Consider the following 12,464-nt stretch of genomic DNA (forward strand, 5'->3'; position numbering starts at 1 on the left):
GAATCTCTCACATGGAGAGGTCAGTTGCAGAATCTTGTAATTTTTAAAACATATTTTTAAATTGCATTGTCCTCTTGTTACAGTTTGAAGAGGCATGTATGGTGTGACTTTTGTCAATAACATAGGAAAACGGGGAGGAAGAGGTCGGGAATGTGCAAGGTGTGGGGGAAGGAAATGGAATGGAAGAGGAAAACCATGAGATGTTGGAGGAAAGAACTGGGTTGGAGGATGAGGAACAAACCAGGTTGGAGGAGGAGGAGAAACAAACCGGGTTGGGGGAGGAAGTATGAGATGGGTCTTTTGTTGGTATCCATACTATGACAGTCAGTAGGATCTTAGGCAACTTACCTTATGGGACTGCTCATTACCCAGGGTGCCCTTTCAAGGGTAAAGAGCTTCCAAATGATCTATTCGGTTCTTGTTCGGGAGCAGCACATTGTTGGAATTAAGTACGCTATACATAGAGGGAGGCCAATGGGTTGCCTGTAAAGCCGACAGCAGAATGTTTGGTAACACTTTCTATGAAGACCACATGTATAGTGCGTTATGAGGGCATTCATAGTGAATTATAATGCATTGATAATGCTTCATGACTACACTCATAAACACACATAATGCTTTCTGATGCCCTGTAACAATTATATCTATTGTCTTACAAGATAATAGATGTGAAATTTAATGATTTATAAGTTTCAAGTGTCTTATGGATGCTCTTATCCAGGCATATTTGCTATCTTCGTCAGGATTCTCAAAATTACTGCTGCCTTAATAAGTTCTAGTAGGTGGCTAACTAAATAAAAGCCAAGATTGGTTTCACTATCCAAATTCTTATTAATACAATGATTATTGGGCATCACTATACAATAACTAACAATAGCAATGCTGATATATTCCTCTGATTCCATCAACCAATGACAGTGGCTTTTAAAGATGTAATTTCTCATTTCCCAAAGCACTCATTGCATCAACCTCCTCTTTTATTCAGAGACCATCGGTAGTCATTAAAACTAACTAAACTTAATATCTATATTCCTGCTGTACCTTTAGTGTCAGTATGTAAATGACCACCTGCCACTGTGGCTGAAACAAGCAGCCCCGTCATACATATCCATCTCACTTTTCATGCCTCAACCTAACCAACGAAGGCAAGACTGGCCAGTCGGAGGCAGAGTAGGGCATGCAATAGGAAAAAAATAATACAGACTCGCAATTCCATTTTAATTGAAAATTAGGTCACAAATCACAAATCTTTCTGCCCGCCATGGTTGATCACAACACAAGATCACCTGCGTGTTGCAGGTGCTACTTCCTACACCGATTCTGTGATTTCAGGACATGTTTGCTGAACAGGCTGATGTGCAACCATCGGAAAGAGAGACCGGCTTGCTGGAATGGCGAACCCTACGCAGCCAGCAGTATGAGGAGTTTGAGCGTTCACTGGCAATAGACAGAGAAAGGGTAAGAAAATGCAGACACATCATATGGCCTTCTCACACTCTACTAACTGAGCAAAATATTGCTTTGCAGAAAAGATTCCACTTTAAGCTCATTATTGTTCTGGTTGTTCTGATTGCTCAATTTAATATGTCTTAAAATTATGTTTCATATGACATCAGGAGAGAAGACGAAGACAAGTCCAGGAGCGTGAACTTAGAAGAGTACAGGTTAGTTAGTCACCCAGTGTAGGTGGAAGTAGACCAAAAGGAGCAACACACATGCAACAAACTATCCCCATATCATTAAACAATAGGCAGCCATTCTCAACTGATGATTCTCAACAGGGCAAAAGGAATCACTGCAGAAATTGGTACATTTATAGCCATGCATTGAGACCGTACTCTGGAAAACGCAGGCTTTACACAAAAAAAAGTCCAAATAGAGAACCAATTGTCGGAAGCATAAAGAATATTTTTGTGTTTGTTTTATATGCTGCTAAGATGACACCCCAGAAGATTTAGTAATTTATTTTATTTATTTATATACCCTTATCTACATACAGTGCACTGCACTTGATTCTGACTTCTTGTTAGACCGCTAACTGTAATAGGGTGCAAACCAATGACAATAAAGTTGAATTTCGTCTTCTGTAATCACATATAAAAACAATATTGACTTGTTTATAGGTCATAAATACAAGGAAGGAACTGGTCAAATCTATGCGTTCATCAGCGTTCACAGATATCTGCACTTTTTTAAGGTATTGATCTACATTTCACTTTTCAGGATATAGTTGCCTTTGCAGGCAGCGAAGAAGTGGCCAGTGAAATATTTTCACTGCAAAAGGCTATGTTCCCTACTGCACTCCTTAGCACTCGAGGGAGTTCACTGGCCGACAATGGCATCACTGAACCATGTACTCTGTACATTAACTGGATGTCCGGGAATTCAGTGGAGGTGAGTGATTTTGGTGTGCATCAGCGCTGTTCTGTGAGGGCATTATTACTGTAATATTGTATAAATATGCTCTGCATTGTGACCCAAGAAACTTCGAACGTTGCTTTCAGTTTGGTTAGGCTTCTCAAGGAAAACAATTTGCCATTTCCCTGGGATGGTTAGTCAATTTGGGTTGACTTCCTCAAAATTGCTTTGGCAAAATCTTGCCATCAATTCGGATGTAAAATTGTGGGTGGAGTTGAATGAGATATCACATGCATGTTAACATTGTTTATCAATTAATTTCAGGATATTATGTCAAACTCCTCCATAGTAGATGACCAATCTCCAGCTGAACCACCTACAACAATCTCCACCTTTTCGCCTGCTCCCTCTCCAACCCACAGCCCCTCATATATCTCCATTCCATCGAGCCCAGAGCAGGAGGATATTGAAGGGCAAGTACCTGCACACATTATTTATGACGAGGCCATTATTTGGGACATTGTAGTTGTATTATACAAATAATATCACCCTACTTTTAAGTAATATCACATGAGAGGGAGTTATGTTGTATTGAATATCATCACAGCTGTGATTTGGTCGTAGATAATCACAGCCATGATGATATTCAGTACAACATCGCAACCTTGAGTGTGATATTGCTTTTATACAACAGATTATTTTTGTTCCCCCAACTGAACAAGTTCATCAATTTAACTGAAACTGAACTTTTGTTTCCAAGCATCCCAAACATTCTCAAGCACTCTGTGTCTACAGGTTACTACAGATCAGCTGTTTATCATGTACATTAATCTGTTTGTTTTAATTTATCACCAAGCAGTGAAATAAGAGTCTGCTGTGTGATTCAGAGGTACCAGCTTGATTAATGTACACATACAGGGTCTGCTGTAATGTTAATTAACAGTATTCAGAACAGCTGGCTGAGGCGGAGTGATACACAGTGAAAAGTCCCATTGATGTTGTTCGTCATATCGTCACTCATGGAATGCCTCTTGTCCAATCAGATTACTTGGTCGGAACTAACTGTAGTATAATCATATATAACACATTAAGGCTGCTCAATTTGAGATTTTCAGCCACTAGATGTCACTATTTCACTTGCCTTAGACCAAAAAATACAAATACAACACAAGATCAATTTGGCCTTTTAGATCTACAATGAGTCAAGATTCGGCAACTGCGTTCCCTTTTTTTCACCTGAAATGCATTCAGAATCAGATTTCAGTGGACTGTTTAGGGAGAACTTCTGTCACCAGTATTTAATGAGGAAATGGATGGTTTGTAAACTTTTCTCCTCAATGGCAGAATGAAATCTGATATTCAACGCATTTCAGGTAAGAAATAGGCTATGCAGTTACTGAATCCGGGCTTATTTTTCATGAAAAACGCATAATCTAAAAGTTTGAGTGTGTTCTCTCTGTGAGCTCTATAAGTATGGCTTTAAAACCAATAGTGCCCTTGGAACAGAGTGCCAGGATATCAATAGAATAGTAATAATATATTAATGTTCAAAATCTCGAATTAAGATCCTTTAATTATAACATAATTAAATGTTAATCCTAGATGTATTGAAATTAAATCTAAATATAGCAAAAACATGACAGCCTACAGGAGCATATGTAATAACCTGACATTGCAGAACTTTGTGTTTGTGCATATGACATTAAAAAAGTTACTCCTCCCTTTTTCCCTCCTCTCGCCATACAGACGTATAGACATTACTGTCAAACTGAAGACTCTGAGGTCAAGGGTTGACCATCTTGCTCCAGCAGCCAACCAGATCAATGTTCTTTGGTGTGGTGAAGAGTTTGATTGTGCTTCAAGATCCTTCAGACGGCCAGCCTTTGACCCAGAGTCGAAGCTGGACATAGTTTTTATTGATGAGGATGGTCATGGAGTTTTGCAGACTCCTGATGGGACAGCTCCAAAGGCATCAAATATTTGAAGGTCCTGAAGAAGCACGCAGCCTGGCTGTTGACAGTATTGGTATGTTTAAACACGTGGACCATAGATATTTGATTTAGATTTCTCTTCTGTTCATTCACTGCATTTTGTTCATTGATGAAAATAAACAATTAACATTTCCATTTTTGAAAGCATTCTTAGTTTACAGCATTTTTTCACACCTGCCTAAAACTTTTGCACGGTACTGTAATTGATGTGTTATTCATTAAACAAGACCTGTCTTGTGGTAATTATTGCTTTATTATAAGGCTTACTGACTTTCAACCTTATCTCTATTGATCTGCATTAGTTATATAGTGTGTGACAAACTGCAGTTGTTGCTGATGTTCAGCATGTATCACACTATATCCCTAATGTGGATAGATAGATAAAAGGTTGAAAATCAGCAAATCTGTCCTTTAAGTATTTGATATAGTTTAAGATATGCTGTAACTGGCATAAAAAGAAACCACTTCTACCATTATTTTCAGTCTACTTGGCAATTCTTTTTTTATATAATGTCAGATAAACTGTGCAGAGACGCTTGACGATGCCAGACAGGCCGTTAGTGAAACTGCTGAAGAGTTGGCTTGGATGGGAGCATTACGGTAGCTCCGGTCCTTGGAGCACAGGAAGGAGGTGATGGAGGCTGTGCTCCAGTTTTACTGCGAGCGGCGAATACTCGCAGCCCTATAACAGTAAGTTGTCTGTGCTTGTATTACAAACAGAAAGTAAGTTGACAGCAACTGCAGAAAACTTAATGTGACCCTTGGTGCTGTACCTATACTTGGAGGACTTTCTTCTTGAATGTGTTTCAGCTTCATGTGATCTTTACAAATGATTCCAATTATTATTTATTCCACTGATTGAAGAACACCATGACCGTCTTAGAGTATCAGTACAGGCATTATTGATTCACATTGTGATTCCTTCCTGTTTGTCTTTTTTGTGACAGATTCAAAGAAGGACTTGGCACTCTTGGTGTCCTAGAGGAGGTCACCTCATACCCTCAAGCTTTCCAGGGAATTTTCCTCCAGGACACAACATCCCTGAAGGCCAGTGACATCGTGGGGCTTTTCTAGGCCAAATGAAGATCACTGCCAGCATCAAATAGGAGGCGGTTGGAAGCCAGGACAATTGCCTTTTGGAAAGATTGGCTCCTGGAGGCAGAAGGTATGGGTCCCTATGCTAATTGTTACAAAATGTCTGTGTATTATTCTACAAGTTAAATGGTAAATGTATTTTGATAACAACCATTTGAGGATACTTTTTAAAAAGATGGACTGGCCAGGTTTCCCAGGGCAAACACTTGTGCGCTGGTGCTCCACCCACCTTTGGGCCAGAATTATACTGACTTCAAATAAAACATGGAGCTCGAAATAGGCTCAGCTCATCAGTTTGGACAGGGATAATAAAATAATATTTAAGTCAAACCTCAAACCTGATGTCCATCTCATTCTTATCCACAATACTTGGACACTTTGGCCATAACTTAAAACATAAGAATTCATATGCTATATAGAGTAATTGATTTATGGCCTAATTACTCAAGCGATAATGCATCGTTAAGTTTAAACATGAAAACAGAGCACATTAGATTTGTATTTATACTTTATTTTGTATTAAAAGGTATCTGCTCACATAACAACAGAGCTGCACTCAAAAAATATCCACACAAGACAGCATTCAAAAGACGCACGACAAGTTGTTGACTTGTCGCTTGAGAGAGAGAGAGAGCTCTAAGAGTTTTAAAACACTCTAAGACAGGAAGTTGAGGACCTGTTCCAAAATATCAGTTCCCAAACTGTCTCTAGCGCCACCTAAAGGATTTATGTGCTATCTGAGGTGTTCCAACTGTTCATCATTGGTTAGAAATTGGTTGACAGGAACCTGAACTGTTTGAAACCAGTCAAAGGCAGGTACTTCAGTCCTCCACTGCAGCCGCCACCAAGCCAACTGCTGCAGCCGCCCCCCCTTGGTTCTCCACTGCAGCTGCACCCTGATCTCCCCCTGGAATTGGCTGCTCATCCGCTCCAAATAGACCTTGGATGCCGGTGTGATGTTGCAACTGTTGTGCCAGGCAACCACGCACAAAAATCTGATGTGGTGACATGTGTCTGGCAGTCCTCAGCCCGTGGTGGTTCCATTGATTGAGAAATAATCTCAGGTCACGGATTATCCGGGGAAGGTAAACAAAGTGAAGAGCCCAGAGGTGCATTTCGTTGCCCAAGTTAATTTTTCCTTCGCTCTCCAATTATGTGAACAAGGAATGGTAGACGTTTGTAACGCCTCTCCAGACATCGCCCCACAGCCTCTCGATGCGTTGGTTATGAGTGCTCCTCCCTCTTAAAGCACCCCCCCGGGTTGAGCCGCGGAACACATCCATAAAGAGACAAATGGCATTGTTTTCCCCTCCATGGTCACATCTGACTCTGGATGGGACACCATACTGGCTGATAGCTTCCACAAACAGGTCCATTTTACAGTGTTACTTCTGTTGTTGTTGGAAGCTTGAAGAAATACCACAAGTCGACTGTAACCATCGACTCCTCCATGGATCACAATCCTCCACCTAAAAAAAGATGAATTAAGGGATTAGAAGAAGGGGGTGGGAGAGAGAGGGCGAAGGAGGGAGAGAAAATAAACACATTTCAATTACATTTTAAAGGTATCCACCCAAAAGACAGTGGGGGAAAAAAATGCTGTTGGCTGCAGTAGCACAACATGATCTAGTAGGCCATTAATAATTTAAGAACAGAAATGGCTTGAATGCAGCTACAGAAATTTGTATATTTTTCTGTGCTACATGTTGGGCTTTCGTAGCAAAAAAAAGTCCTAATCACTGTCAAGTCAAATGAATTCCCACCTCTTTATAAAAAAAGACAAAAAAATAAAACAATGCACTCTATCAGTCTAATGTACTGAAAATCAACATAGACAAACCTTGTCAGTTATTATCAACCCCCCAAGGTTTGCCACCGATCACTGTTAGGGCAAATAAATAAACCAGAGTAAAACATCTTCAATTGCCCCTTACCTAATGAGCTTGTGGTTGCCATCAAAATGCCACAGTGAATTTGGCCCTGCCATTTGAAAGGTTCTCCTGCGAAGCCTGTGGGACCTAGCCCGAAGAGCAGCACCTTCAGGATTCGTCCTAATGAGACTTTGCCGCACATGCTGTCTCTAGACTATGATGCCCTCACCCACGAGCCATGCCCTCACAGCTTCTGGTCCTATTTCGTCATTGCCAGAGACGATCTCCATCACGTGGTTATCAAGTGCGTCATTTGTCAGATCTGTGTAGCGACCACTAAATGAAGGATTGTACTGTCTATAGAAGACAATGAATAAAATATAAGAATTGAGATCAATTTTGTGGTAATTAGGCACGTCTCGATCGAATCTGAGCTGATCACAGCAATTGATGGGTATCAGCCATATAAAGCCCAATCAAATTCTGACACTTTTCCTTTAAACAGAGCTATTCGATTACCAATCATATCTTACCTACATTGGATTGGTTTTACCCAAGTTTATATGCTTGAAGTGTGCACTGTGCAGCTATAACACCTTGGGAAATACAAGCAGTGTCACTTTCAGACAGACAACAGGACCCAACTGAGCAGACCTGAGACAGAGCAGATTTGTTTAACCGTTTAATGGCAGAGTTTGGTATACAGGAGATCAGTCAATGTCAGCAGAACAAAAATCGGCAGGCAAAGTCGTAGTCCTAACTGATCATACACTGGGAAACAAACACGAGGAATAAACGCCGGAAAACTACTCACAAAGGATGCAGACAATCTGACAAAGACACACTGGGGAAGACAGGCTAATATACACAAGTGGGGAGGAGACAACGAGACACAGGTGAAAACAATAAGCAATCACACACACAGGGAGTAAAGAAACCTCAAATGAATGCAAACTGGAAGTGGGGAGATTAACAAAATAAAACAGGAAGTATAGACAAAAACTCAGGACCTGACAATCAGGACTCGGCATCAGCAGATATTCAATATTAAATGACTCAGATTCGGGGTGAAACCACTTGATCAGGACATCCCTAGTGGTAATAAACAACAAACCACGATAATGATTGCTTTACAGAGAACAAAACGTAGTTTAGTTATGGAAATTAAGATAGGCAAGATAGGCTCTGTGGTATACAGTATAATGAGCATCACAGTTATTTTTCATTCCAGATTTGCGATTTCAAATACACAATAGTTTAGTTTTCTTTATATGATTCGTAGACAGGGCAATTCAGCAATGTTTCTCGACCCTCATATGATAAAACGTTTTGTAAATAAAGCAAACAATAGCCACGTCCCTTAAGCGGCGCTTCACTGTGCTTCTTGACACACCTAATATGTCTGCAATCTGTTTTTGTTAAATGACAACAACATCTGCAACTGCTCTTGGGTTATTTGGTACACCGGTCTCCCAGTCTGTCTTCCCATTTGAGGCACGGTGAAACCAGGAAGAACTGTAGACCAAGAGAAACCCAGGATTAAGAAAAAGGATATTTTGCTGTTCTTCCATGCAATCCCAACCCCTGTGCTGGACTGTTCCCACTGCAAGTTGGATCTTGAGCTTTACAAAGCCAACAGTATATGCGTTGCTATAGACACATTTACCCTTTTTTTTCATTACAATGTTAGAAGCATTGTGTTTTGAATCTCTCATGTTCAAATTCTGTCTAAGGGCAGAGGGGCATGGGATGCCATTCCCAAGCTCAATTTAGGTTTCTGTACCAAATTTTGGTCACCAGAGTGTGCAGGTAGACAGTATCATTCAGAAATTGTTAGAATGACATATTTTGGCTACACATTAAAGAGCTATTTAAATAACACAGCTGTTCAATATGACAAACATACTTACCAGGTTGTTGTTGGTCATGATTGTTGGCTTCCTGAATTAACTCGCTGATGAGCCCGAGCATTTCATCGGCCATTTCAGGTTCAACCAGTCGCCCTCTGGCCCAGGGAACACTTGTCGCCATTGTCTCCAAGCTGTTAGCGTTACACAATATAAAGAGTCAACTAAATTAAATAGTTTGTCTAACTGCCGCTAACATGAGGACTTGTAAATAAGCAAACTAGCCATCAAACTATGTCCTGTATCTTTACTACAAAACATAAAACCAAGCTAGGGTTAGTATAACTACTGCAAGCAAGTTCAACCGGGGGTATCGGTTGCTCAGTAACCTAACAACCACATACAGGCATGCCATTTCACAAAGTTAGCTAACGCTTAGCTCGCTGGCGTTAAGCCAAAACCCAGCTTCGTAATTAATAATAGCTAATCACTCATCAGCACAGACACATGTACAGCCAACTACACCGAAGATTACTTGAAAACCATGCAAATTACTAATATGCTGGCATATCCGGCGTTACCTTTAGCTTTGAGATGGGTTGGTGTTGTGATGCCAGGAGATAACGCCCAGATGCCGCTACTACGTAAGGATGATCCGAGTGAAGATGAGGAGGAAGTAGCGATAGAAGGCGAAATGATTGAGAAATATCCATTTTGAAAATCTAACTTTATTATAATCTCGACATTTATTTTTGATGTATTATCTTATAACTTTTTGTTGTTGAGTGTTTGATGTATGGGGATCAGTATGGTTAAAGGGGGGAAATGAAAAAGTGAATCATAAATTGAAATAGTGAAAATGAATTACAATATACTGCATTTGATGTTTTTTGCAAGATACTGGCTGGTATTTTCTTTTTTCCCAGGACAACATGTGGGAGATCAATTTGAGGGTGACTTCTTGTCCCGAGATCCTCACAGCCTAAATGGACTCAAACATTCAAACATTCAAAAATGGACAGAGGACCCTGAACAAGGACTATAACAACAACACACCCTCATTTAAAAATGACATTGAGAGTACATTAAACTAAAAGAAGATGTTGCTGAGGAGCAACAGTCTGATGTGGTAACATGATTTTTCTACGCATTTTTACAGAACTGGATGTTGTTTTATTATATTGTAATCTGTGATATTGATAGATACTTTGTAGTTTTTATTATACACTAGTGCATGCGAAATGGAAAATTGGACATTTATGTTAGTGATAATCCTAGTAATATAAAATGCTTGGGTTTTAGTTTTTGAGTTTGCTATAACTGTATGAGAAATATCTAGGGGTTTATAACAGGGGCATATGAGGAGTGAAAAGTATGGGGTTTTCTTTATTTTGATTGTGGTCCCAATGTATTTGCAGTATAACAGAAAACATCATTCTCAAAGCAGATGTTTTCCTTTTTTTCTCGAGTGTTTAGGGATAGAGGTGTTAGGTAGGGAAAGGTCCACAGGAAGGTTCGATGGGTTGACCAGCCTCACTCTGGACATCTTCTGATTTTTATTTCTGAGGTTCTTACATGTATTTGCTTACAATTTGCCCACATACAAAGTTTTAGAACCGTCCTTTTCAATTGGCTTGGAGTACCATATGTGGTTGCCTGGGGCAGAGGGACTGTGAGAGAATTTTCCTGTCTAGATTGTTTGATGGATATTATAGAAGAGATAGCTGCCTGATGGGTTTTTAGCTCTCACACTCCAAAAAAGTATACCATATTGCTAAAGTTATGCTATAGCAAGCACGGACAGAAGGAATGTCATAAACATTCTGAGTGTGTCAATTTCTCTTTTTCAAGACTCTGTGTAGTCTCGAAGGGGGGAAATATGTAGTATCTGACTTGAGATGTGAGTTGCTTACACAAGTGTCTTTGGAATGTGTTAAGTAGGCAGAAGTAAAACAATGGTATATATCCTGTTTTTAAAGATGTATCAGCGCTTTTCAACCTGAAGGACGAGGGGTCCCCGCCTAGTCTAAACAATAGGATGAGAGAAACATGCACTCACTTCCGCCATATATAAGTGCATGTTGAACTGTGTTTCGGGGAGACACTATTTGGCTGAGGATGATCTCCCAGGTATTCATGAAACCTGTCTGATGCTGATTCTTTGTAATAAACCTATGCTTATATACAAACAAGTCGGTGTCATCAGTTGGTTGGTCAGCAGATAATAAACTCAGGGTACATTCAGCAAATGTCCTGCCACAGTTCCTGCCGAAGTTTCCGGATGCCATTCTTCGCTCTCGAAACCATCAGAGTGAAGTTCTAGCTCTAAATTGCCCGCACAATTTTAGAAAGTGTCGTCCTCTTCTTTATGGGTTTTTATGGCAGACTAGGCGCGTTTAGCGTATTGCTGCCTCACTCTGGTTGGAATAGACACTACTTATTTTAGAAAGTGATCTACCCCCGCATACAATGGACTGTTCCACATACTATGTCACAGTTGCGTGTAAGTCATGTGATAGCTACATAGCCCAAACGTACCCACCGGCAAGAGCCCACATAACCACAACGTACAGCCCAACGCAGCATCTACGTCAAAAAGGGGTGGGTATGTTGAAGCCAACCAATAGCATGGAAGCCTTTATGGTCCAAACCTCTTAACAAGTTAAAAACGTACTTGTTAACAGGTCATATTTTTTCGTGTTAAGACATAAATATTTGACATATTAATGCAAACGTCGGGCTAGACGTTTTGACCCTTGACCCATACGGACTCTCAGGGACTGAGGCAAACTCAGATGAACAGAAGAGGAGCCAAGGACCTTGGACACAGGAAATGGACCCACGGACCATGGAGCCGGTTTTCTGGAGACAACATGGAGAGGCAAGTCCCACGCTGAGAGCCAGACCTTCTGGCCAGGCAGGTACGCCGGAGCAGGTCGGCGCCTCCGAACTGTAGCCCTCTTCATGCGGTCTACACATGGTAGGAGGACCTTGTGGGCTCCATGACAGTGACATGTCCACGCTTCATGGAGGGCCACCAAAATGGTTCTTTTGACTCCCGGATGGCAGGTGAGCAGCGATGTGTGAGCCCAATGGATCACCTGTGGATGCACAGCAACAGGGACAAACAAGCAATTTACCAGACAACCACTAGGTGTCGGGTTCTCACCATTAGCTCGCTTAACCTCAGATTCTATTTGACAAGTCACCGCTCCAACCACATGGTTCAGTGGTAGGATGGGCTCGATTCCTTGTTAGTAGGCTCGGGGTCGAATAGACGGGACAAGGCGTCGGGCTTGGTG

The sequence above is a fragment of the Semicossyphus pulcher genome, unplaced genomic scaffold (assembly GCF_022749685.1).
Source record: "Semicossyphus pulcher isolate SPU_LCO1_2020_fin unplaced genomic scaffold, fSemPul1.0.p SCAF_12, whole genome shotgun sequence".
NCBI lineage: Eukaryota > Metazoa > Chordata > Actinopteri > Labriformes > Labridae > Semicossyphus > Semicossyphus pulcher.